This window comes from Papaver somniferum, chromosome 1, assembly GCF_003573695.1.
Source record: "Papaver somniferum cultivar HN1 chromosome 1, ASM357369v1, whole genome shotgun sequence".
Lineage (NCBI taxonomy): Eukaryota > Viridiplantae > Streptophyta > Magnoliopsida > Ranunculales > Papaveraceae > Papaver > Papaver somniferum.
The window spans coordinates 125,954,194-125,965,404 of record NC_039358.1 but is presented as its reverse complement, the minus strand read 5'-3'; positions in this window follow the sequence as shown (position 1 = coordinate 125,965,404).

Sequence of the window (11,211 nt, the reverse complement as noted above, 5' to 3'; positions counted from 1 at the left end):
GTTGCTTCTCAAAGAAAAATCCCACCCAGCGAAAAACACCTGCAGCATTAGCAGCATGTATACCTTTCAGCATCGGAGAGTTAACATTCATTTGTATCATGGTTCCGAATTTTGTAGAAGTAGTTGGATGGACTCCATCCGGTTGTTTCCCCAACAATATCAGGAAAAAGCCTTAAAATTTCTGGGTAAGTGAATTCAGGGAGAAGATTTTTAAATTCCAACCAGAAAGGAGAGGTATCAAAGTTCAGGTGTTGATCAGGGTATGAAGGATGCCAATCTCTAAGAACTATTAGATGACCATCAAAATTCCAAGCACCACCAAACAAAATTGCTTCTTTATCTTCAGTGTTATAAAATCTAATAGCAAACATATTAGGATCAAAAGCTCTAACCATTAGTTGCCAATTATTATTACGCTTTAGATGAATCCAAATAAACTTAGCAGCTTTTTCTGCACTTTGCCACATCATGATACCAGGAGCATAAAGCTTACTAGCTAAACAGAATTGCCAATCTTTGATGGCTTGAGCAAGAGCAGTAGTGGAGTGAGTTACTACTCTAGCTTTAGAGGGAGTATTTCCTAAAGAAATACCCTCCATATGTTGAGAAATGTTTTGAATATTTTCAGACATCAGGAGTAGACGGAAAACAAGATGCAGATAGCTGGTTTGTAAGGATAAAGGAAAAACAATGGTTTGAGAAGTATTTATAGCATATGAGGATAAGATTTCAAAGCACAGACAGTAGGTAGGTGGAGCTAAAAATACAGTATTTCGATGATAGGCATTGAAAGGTATTGAAATTAGAGAAGATGAGCAATATAATTTTGTACCAGGTGTTGAATCAACAGTATAAAGTTTATGATACAAGTAGTTAAAGTGGGTAAAACCAATCTTGAAATCCCAGGTATCAAATAATAACAGAAACCCTATGATGGGGTAAAAAAGATGCACCACTGCATATAAGATAATCCAACAGACCTGTAACCAATGAAACTTGAGCCAAAAGAGTGTAGGAGACATTGTTGTAATCACTGATGCGGACAACACGTCTTCAATATTGCATAATTCTGTAAAAAATTGAAAGAAAACAAAAACCCACTTTAAAACTAGCCATCAATGAATCAGAATCAAACAACTATAACTAGGTAAGAGAATTAAACAATATTAAGATTCTAACACATCAAAAGAAGAGAAGTTTTAAAGTAGGTTAAACCAAAATAGGAGGATAAGGATGAACAAAAAAAGACTAAAAGAGAAAAAACAAGGAAAAAAAGAAGAAGAAAAGATCAATCAGGATACAATCAATGAAGAAGACAAGGAAGAAACACAGAGATTTGTAAGAAACTGAACAGGAATTGAAGTTTGACTAGGGTTGACTAGGGTTGACTTATTCGCTTGACAATCGCCTGTTTTTCGTCAAACCGACTCGTAATATAATCGGTCATAGACATCTGTGTTGCAAAATAATAGCGTATCTGGTTTCCGCCCCACCATGAGTCTGACATTAGTGTTATTTTATACTTTGGGTCTTCGAAAAGAATTTTGTAATCCGTCTGGTAGGATATTTGTAGAAGAGCATGCAATTAGCAGTCACCTAACAGAAAACTTTCTAGGTCGAATGTGTTGGAAATGTGGGTTGTTGGATAATGAATTTGTTACCGCAAAAGATAATATAAGCCATTAAAAATACACAAAGGCTTCCATCCATTTTTATACATCTTGAAGGAGTATGCAGCGAATATCCTAATTGAAAATATCTTAAAAAATTTTGGTTGTTTGGATGTGATTATTCTCATGTTTTTTCACCATCCCAAAACCATTTTTGTTACTAAAACCCACTTGATAGATGAATTTGTAGCTAGTTTTTTCAATAATAGGCTGTTACATGTATGCGCTATATCAAAAGCAATTTTTTTAACAAAGGTCACTATCAAAAGGAACTTTTCCTTTCATTTTTCCCCAGCCCAAAAAAACCCATTCTTTAATGAAAATCCTGGCATTTTTAGGTGCCACTAGAAAGGAATTAGGGGTCATTCATTTATATCCATCCAAGGACATTAGTTAAGGGATACCCTATAGGATATGCAGTTACCTTTATGCCCTTCCTATAATAAATCAAATAAAAACCAAAAAAATTTCACTTTAACTATTCTTTTCTCCTATTCTTCTTCAACCAGCGTATCTGGTTGCCGCCCCACCATGAGTTTGACATTAGTGTTATTTTATACTCTGGGTCTTCGAAAAGAATTTTGTAATCCGTCTTGTAGGATATTTATAGAAGGGCATGCAATTAGCAGTCACCTAACGGAAAACTTCCTAGATCAAATGTGTTGGAAATGTGGGTTGTTGGATAATGAATCTGTTACCGCAAAAGATAATATAAGCCATTAAAAATACACAAAGGCTTCCGTCCATTTTTATACATCTTGAAGGAGTATGCAACGCATATCCTAATTGAAAATATCTTTAAAAAATTTGGTTGTTTGGATGTGATTCTCATGCTGTTTCACAATCCCAAAACCAATTTTGTTAATAAAACCCCCACAATAGATGAATTTGTAGCTAGTTTTTCCAATATAGGTTGTTACATGTATGTGTTATATCAAAAGCAATTTTTTAACAAAGGTCACTATCAAAATGAACTTTTCCTTTCATTTTTTTCCCCAGCCTAAAAAACCCATTCTTTAATGAAAATCCTAGCATTTTTAGGGGCCACTAGAAAGGAATTAGGGGTCATTCACTTATACCCATCCAAGGACATTAGTTAAGGGATAGCCTATATGATAGGTGTCTAAAACACCTACTTTTATATATAATATTTATGATTTCTTTGCGAGATTTCTTGTAATATCTTATGTTTACTTTTGAGTTTTATAGGTGTTTTGGAGTCATCAGAGCAAAAGGAAGTGGAACTCATCAAAATCATGAATTTCTTCTCATCATCTTCAAGCGAACGAAAAGACGAAGCTAGCGGCGAAAGAATTAGTTCATTCCGGCGTCGTATGAGAAATAAATGAAAAATCTTGTCAATTCCAGGGAACTGACGATGCAAGAGTTAAGAAGGAAAATACACTGTCAGTCTTGGAAGACTGACAGTTGAATGGAGGTGGCCCTTATCATATGTCATGGGTGCCTACATCAACACGTCACGAGTTAACCTACAAACTAGGTCAGGATTCCTTTCAGAGGACCAATTCCTCTTTTCTTCCCTTGCTGCGATCTAATAAACCAGAGTCCTTCTCGCTGGCAAGCTCAAGTTCACGGATTCGAGTTCAAGAAGAAGGAATTGATGGTGGATGCTAGTGATAACAATGGGTTCGTGTCTGTATAGGAATGATGAGTAGTCGAGATTTGGTGGATTGCTGAATTTGAATCTAGGGTTTGTATGAGTTTGATTTATCAGAAATGAGAAAATCAGGCGTTGTACATGGAAGGAAGAAATGGGTTCGTTTTTGATTGCGAGATGGCAGCAGATGGACTCAAATTAGTGAAGATTGAGAGTGTTTTTCAAATCTGTTTTGATTTATAATGAATGGGTTTGTGTTGCTGAGATCGATGGGGGCCATGAGTTTGTGGCTGTGCTTGTCTATGCGGAGATTTCAAGGAGGAGAAGATGATGTTGCTGCTATCAGTTGAAGAAGAAATTGTTTTAAATCTGATGAAGGAGATGGGTTTTGTTTCATGGAACCAGTGGCTAGAGTTTGTGATGATTTGGTGACGACTAGGGCAAGAAATGAAGAACTGTTGCTGCTGGTATTTGAACAGATAAGGAATTGGAGATACTATGGAGTATTGGTGGTGTGATTTCAGTAGAGGAGCAATAGCACAAGCAAGAGGTGTTGCTGTTGAAGCCAGATGGGTTGCAGTCAGGTTCAAAATGAGTAGCTGCTATCGGAACTGGTGCAGGGATATTGCAGGTGAAGAAGTCTACACAAGAACTGATCTGCTGCAGAATGATGCAACAACAACGGAGGAGCTATGCCCTGGCCTGGTGGAGGTTGCAATTGCAGGATGAGTCGGGTTGGTGATTGTTGTGCTGGCAAGAAATTACAGCAGTTGCAGGTGTTTGGTCTGGTGGTAATGCAATGTGTTGGTTTGCTGTGATGCAGAATTGCAGCTGTAATGGGTTGAATGGAACAAGGTGGTCGCACTGACGGGAGATGCTCTTAAATTGCAGCTGAAGTGAAGTTGTGAAGCTGCAGTTCAACTGAAGTTAGAGCAGGTGCAGTTTAAGCTGGTAATTTGCTACAACATTGAGGTGTGCAGGGCATGTTGGTACTGGTGATGCAGTTGAGTTCGTAAGGAAGAATGCAGTGTTGCTGTTATGCTAATGCAATGACTGAGACAGTGAATGTATGCAGTGGCTCTGACAATGGATGGTGCAGGTGAATGGAGATGTGGAATTACAAGATGGTGGTTGCAGGCATGTATTTCACTGGCTATATTCAAGGAAATTGGAATGAACTTGCAGGTGGATGAGATATTATGGATTTGCTAGATGAATGTTAGGTTGAATGAATGAGATGAAACATTGCAGAAAGAGCCGAAATTTGGCTGGGAAAACATGCCAGAACAGACAGAACTCTGGCTGAATCGGGGTCAACCGAGTTGACTCACCGATCCATAAGTTTACTCGGATTTGGGCTTTGATATTGTGGGATGTTTCTAAGCTGGGGAAACAGTTAGCACTTAGCAGACGTGAGGATATGGCCTAAGTGGAGAAATCGTCCAAGGCAGAGAGTATAAAAGGGAGACTTATCTCTCTACATAGAAATATATTATCTTCTCTTCTGCTTTTGGTTCTAGGGTTAGAAACATGAGTTTTCTTTTTCTCCTTGTGATGAACTCCTATGCCATGAGTACCTAGATTTTATTATTGGTTAAGAAATAAGTTGGATTTTCAAATATGGGTTTTCATTCAATAAATTAGTTTTGTCTCACAATTATCGATTATGATTCGCTAGAAATATCGCCATGTATGATTGATTGTTAGTTTTGTCAAGTTGCAAATTGGTAGAACTCGTAATCATATCTATTGCTAGTTTAGGGTTTATTATACGTAAACGTGATACACCTTGAATACACGTAGCATAATTGTGATTATTGCTTGTAGTGATACATCCTATTAGTCACATGTGGATCATAACCTTTGTTAAAACGGATTAGTGCTTTTACACGTTCGTTTGCATTGATTAGTCTTATTTCATAGAACTTAGTGCTTTTAGGAAGTTAAACTTAATTGTGCTTTTACACTTTAGGTTGCTTTCTAGGAAGAATTCACTTTCGCATCTTTTAATGTGTTTGTTGATGACAAGAGGAAATTAGCGGGATATTCTTGCGATCAAGGTATCCTACGACTTTTGATAAAAGTTGAGATTAAATATCAATTCTAGTTATTGTTACAAATTCATGTTTGTGAATAAAACTAATCCTTAACCAACATTTTCATCTTATTGATTTGCTTGTTTATTTCATTATTTGCTTTTAGTTTATTTTCCTTTACATAAAAATCAGAAATCCCCCTTGTTTATTTGAGAAACCGAAACATATTGACAACCTAGTCCTCTATGTGGGAACGATCCTTTCTTACCCTTGCTATATTTTATATTTTAAGTTGTGAGAAAGTAATATTATTTTTGACACATACGACAGCGATCAATATGCAGTTACCTTTATGCCCTTCTGTTGATGGTGGTTTTTAGCTTAGGGTTAAAATTGTAAAACCTTGCATCTGATGTGACGTCACTCTGTAAGGAAACAGAGCCATGAGTGTTAGCCTCTCCGCTGACATATTTATTGAGCCATTCAATATATTTACATGAAATTTATCCAGACTAGCGCATGTAGCAACCATCCAATGTTCTGTAAATTTCGGCGTCTTGCCTATATTCACTTAATATAAGTTTCTTTGAATGCTTTTTATGCTATGTTCCCCAGCTGAACCCTTAATGTTGATATGGCATGACAATTTGTGTTCACTCGCAGCAGAGTAGCACGAATTTCCAAATATCAAGGATAAGGTCTTTGCATAAGGTATTCAATCAGAAAGCATGTTGCTCTCTGGCTATGAACTTAAAAGAACTCTGTGTCAACACATAGAATTCAATCGATTACCTTGACTAATTTGTAAAAGCTAGGATTTTGCGCCTTGCTCAGTACATCAGACCTTACTTCTCGAAATTTAAGCCTAGGTAAACTAGGCAATTAATCCGCCACGGGTTAGTAGGTGCAAAACCTTGCCCAGAATCAGAAAACAAGGAGCCACAGGACAGCAAAGGGAGGCGTGGCCATTCTTTAGGCCAGCCGGCGCCACTTTCCATTGGCCACACCCCCATCCTAAACCATCCCTACTTCCCTCGACCAATCAGGTCGCCTTAAAACTTCCACGCTCACACCAGTTGTGGTTGGGCCCATACCTGTCGGCCCCAGTTTCCATCGACCAATCAGGTCGCTCTAAAGCTGCTACACTCACGCTGGAAGTGTGGCCACACCATGTTTGGTCGACCTTCCCTTTTTTTCGACCAATCAGGTTGCTCTAAACCTGCCACAGCTTTAAAAGAAGTGTCAAGATGTCGCCATACCATGTTGGCTTCCCGAAACCACGCCAACGGCATGCCAAACATTCCAAAAGCATGCCAATCGTACACGCCAAACGGGCATGCCAAGTGCACGTGCTAAACATGTCACTTACCGCGTCAACATGCTAACTACATGCCAAACCTGCCATAACAGGCCAAACGTGCCAACGCGCCATAAATAGCGCCCTACGTGCTAACCCACCTCTTGTTCGGGGCCAACGCCATGATAAGCTCAAATTAGGGTTTTCTAGTCAGAAGCACGACCCTGCATTAACCAAAACCCTAATTTTCGCAACACAAACTATGCCACTTCGGCCCCACAACATGCCACGAGCCATGTGGGGCCCAAGATGCGCTACGAATGGCGCCATATCATAGCCACCCACGACAATCCTTACTCTTGTGGCCGTTTCCACTCTATGGTCTCGCCATAGTTCCTTTGGCATAGCTATGGAACCGTTTTCACAAAAAGTGTCTCCATGCCGCGGTCGCATGCCACACGCACCAATTAGGGTTCGACATGCCAAACCCTAATTTGGGCAAAGTTGTTACGCCAACCAAGCCAAGTAACGTTTCCCGGAGAGTTGGGATTGATGTGGCAACAAGACCAATGTTGTCACGTCACATTTGGGTCTAACACCGATGTACCAAAGTCTAGCGGCCATGGATACGCCAGGCGCTACTTCGTGCCACTGGCATGTGACAACTATGCCAGCCACGCCACGCCACCATGCCACAGTCATGCCGCACGTGCTAAATATAGTTGCGATGCGCCAAACCATAATTTAGATAAAAGTTGTCATGCCAACTGGGCCCAGTGACTCTCCTAAGACCTCAAGATTAACTTAGCAACAGGGCCAATGTTACTAGAGCCATATTTGGGTCTAACACCAATATGCTAAAACAGTTTCCACGGCTACGCCACTGACATGCTGCTATGCCATGGCTACGCCTGGCGCCACTTTGCTATACGACAATATATGGCCATAATCGATGGCCATCCTTCCTCATGAGATGCAATCTCAGCCGTCCAAGTTCCGCACTGAACTGACAGACTTGTGGCAAGCTTCGGGCAACCAACTGCCTAAATCTAGTGGACATGGCTACGCCAGGCGCCACTTACACCACCGTGTCACTGGCATACGCGGGCCATGCCAGCCATGCCACATTGCCACTGGCGTACACCAAAACGCCGCTGCGCCATTATCAGGCGCCAACAAAAGGTAGCCATAATCAACGGATACCATTCCTCATGAGATGCAATCTCAGCCATCCAAGTTCGCCCCCGAACTGACAGACTTGTGGCAAGTTTTAGGGGACCAGCCAAGACGTGCCTAATAGCATCATATGCTATTTTTCTGCGACAAGACTCTTGACTTTGACTTTCCACACATAGCAACCTGCTACACGTTTTCCACGAAAACACTCGAGACATCAAACATGTCACAAACTGGGGGATGCTCATCAGGGTATTGGTTTGGCGGTTACAGCGTGCGGCGTGCAATACGCTTGTTACAAGAAAGTGTCATGAAGAAGGGAGGTTAGTAATGGCAAGAAATAATGGTGTAAACGTTTCCTTCATCATAGAAGCATAAATTCTAACATTACATGTTACTCCACTCTTCCACCACTCAATCGTTTCCACTTCCTACGAGATCAGGGTACGTTTTATTACGACTTGTATAAATAGGTTTCACCTATTTCCACCAGACAACAAGTTTTTGGTCGGCAACAATACAGTATCTAGAAATCACCCGGTAGCTTTCCATTCTTCTAGCCAGTTCTACTTTCAGATACGAGTCATAAGCAACCACACCTTCAGAATCAACTACTATGGTCTCAACACTCTCTTCGCTTCCCTCCCTAAGACCAACCCTTCTCCTTCACTTTGGGACCGAAGCAAGCCTGGAACGGGCATTTCTTGGTTTAGGCCAGGATTGTACATATTGATCTCTCGAATCAAAAGTACTCCCGTGCAGTGCATTGTTTAAGGTTTAGATTCGTTTCTCATCCACACGCCCAAATTTACCAAAATCAGCAGAAACGGTTCCACAAACACCTTCCTATAATAAATCAAATAAAAACCAAAAAAAATTTACTTCAACTATTCTTTTTCTCCTCTTATTCTTCAACCAAATTTTTTTCATTTCAACCAAAATTTTGCAGAAAGACTAAAACATAAACATATTGTAACTCATGGAGAAAACGAAGAACGCCAAGAACACGAATAAGATGAAGCCACAGATATGATTGGAGGCGGTGAATCTGATAGTCAAACTCTCGGGCAACTCCAAATAGCTCAAATTAGGTAAGATTCAATCATATTTTGGGTTTCTATCGCTCTAATTGATGAATTGATGAAAAAAACTAGGTTTTTCAGTTGTTTAACCAAATTCGAAAGATTTTCATGCTAATAAACTTCTGAATATGGTCGTGTTCATCAGAAATGAAGAACATCAGCTATATTCAGAAGAAATATTTTTAAATTTTCTTCCGAATATATAACATTGTGTCTCACTGGATATAAATTGGACATATTCGAAAGTTATATTTTTTTTTTTTAGCTTCCAAATATACATTATGTTTAGAAAACGTAGAGACTCGTATTCGGAAGTCAATTTACTACCGAATATATATGTTTTAAAATTCTCAGATCCTGTGATTTTGGCAAAATCTCATTTTGGGGCCACTATATATTTGGAAGAACATGAAATTTGATATACTTCCGATTTTTTATTTTGAAATTGAAAGACTTTTGAGGCCACAGTTTATTCGGTAGACAATATGATTAGTTACGTCCGATTATATAGAATCAACAACTTAAGAGTTTTCTGCAATACAAATGATGCTTATTCGGTAGATAATACTTTTGTTTAGCATCCGATTGTGGTGTATTCGGAGAAACAATATTGTCTTTGCCTTAGATTCTTTATAATCGAATTATAGTATTGAACCTTTTCTACCGAATGTTCATAACCGGTAGTTGTTATTTATAATTTTCGCACGATTATCTATATTCGGGTCCAATTAATGTACTTTTTCTTCCGATTTTGTAGTTTGTAAAAGGATTCTTACGAACCCATTGTTCTTTATTTTGTTGCTTAGGCAAAGTCGAGTTAATCAAGCTCCTAAGATAGCTGACTTAGGGCCTCGTGTAGAAGGGTCTAAGAAGGTATTAGCTAGTGCTAGGAAAGCAAGGAGTGCTAAAGAAAATTCTAGTGCTCAAGATGAATCCCAACAAGGCACTCAACCAAGTGTATAACCAAGTGCTGCACAAGGAATTGTAGAAAGTTTAGAGGCAAGTGCTACACAAGGCACTCAACAAGGTATAGATCCAAGTGTTGCACAAGGAGTTGTATGTTCTTAAACTATGTTTATGGGATTCATAGTTGGTGTTGGATTATGTCGTTTATGGATCAGACTATATGTTCTTAAAATATGTTTATGGTTTGTGGATGGTTAGTTTTATGGATTATGAATGGTTTCTTAGTTATCTTTATGAATTTAACGATGATTTGCAACCGACCAGAATGTCACATATTGAAACTGTTGAATTTTGTTGCATAATCGGAAGTGTGTGTAAACTATGTTTTCCAAATACTTTATATTCGGAAGTTTGAGTAACAATATAAACCTCTGAATATAGTAGTGCTAAGGCTCTATATTCCAAGACTCATGGTGGCTCCAAATCTTTATATGCCAAGGTTCGTGGTGGTTCTCATTTGGGAGCCAACACATATTCGGAAGTCAAATGAATTACTTGGTCTTCCGATTATGACTAGTACAAAACTCGAAATTTTGAGTTTCTTTCCAAAATCTTATTTTTGGGCCACTTTATATTCAGAGGTTCGAGTAACAATATAAACCTTCGAATATGGTAGTGTCAAGGCTCTATATGCCAACGTTCATGGTGGTTCTCATTTGGGAGCCAACACATATTCGGAAGTCAAATGAATTACTTGGTCTTCCGATTATGACTAGTACAAAACTCGAAAATTTGAATTTTTTTTCCAAAATCTGATTTTTGGGCCACTTTACATTCGGAGGTTCGAGTAACAATATAAACCTCCGAATATAGTAGTGCCAAGGCTCAATATGTCAAGGCTCATGGTGGTTCTTATTTGGGAGCCAACACATATTTGTAAGTCAAATAAATTACTTGGTCTTCCGATTATGACTAGTACAAAAATCGAAAATTGAAGTTTTTTTTTCCAAAATCTGATTTTTGCGCCACTTTATATTCGAAAGTTCAAGTAACAATATAAACCTCTGAATATAATAGTGCCAAGGCTCATGGTGGTTCTTCCTCCGTTTTCTTCTTCTTTAAAACTCAAAATTTCTAAAACTCAATAAATAAATAAAATTTCAAAAAGATGTAATGTTGTACCCGATTAAAAATCGGAAGCGAATTGGTCTTCTTAACTACCGATTATTGAATTGGTAGTTTGGCCATTACGAATTACGCGAGTTAAGGGCTGCCTTCAATTTAGGTTTTGGTGACCCTATTTTGTCTTATTAGTGGCCCCTAATTTCTTTTGAATGGCCCCTAAAAATGAACGCGCGATTGGGGGATATAAAAAACAATTGGGGTATATCGGAAAAGGACAAAAACGAGATCCAAATATCAAATC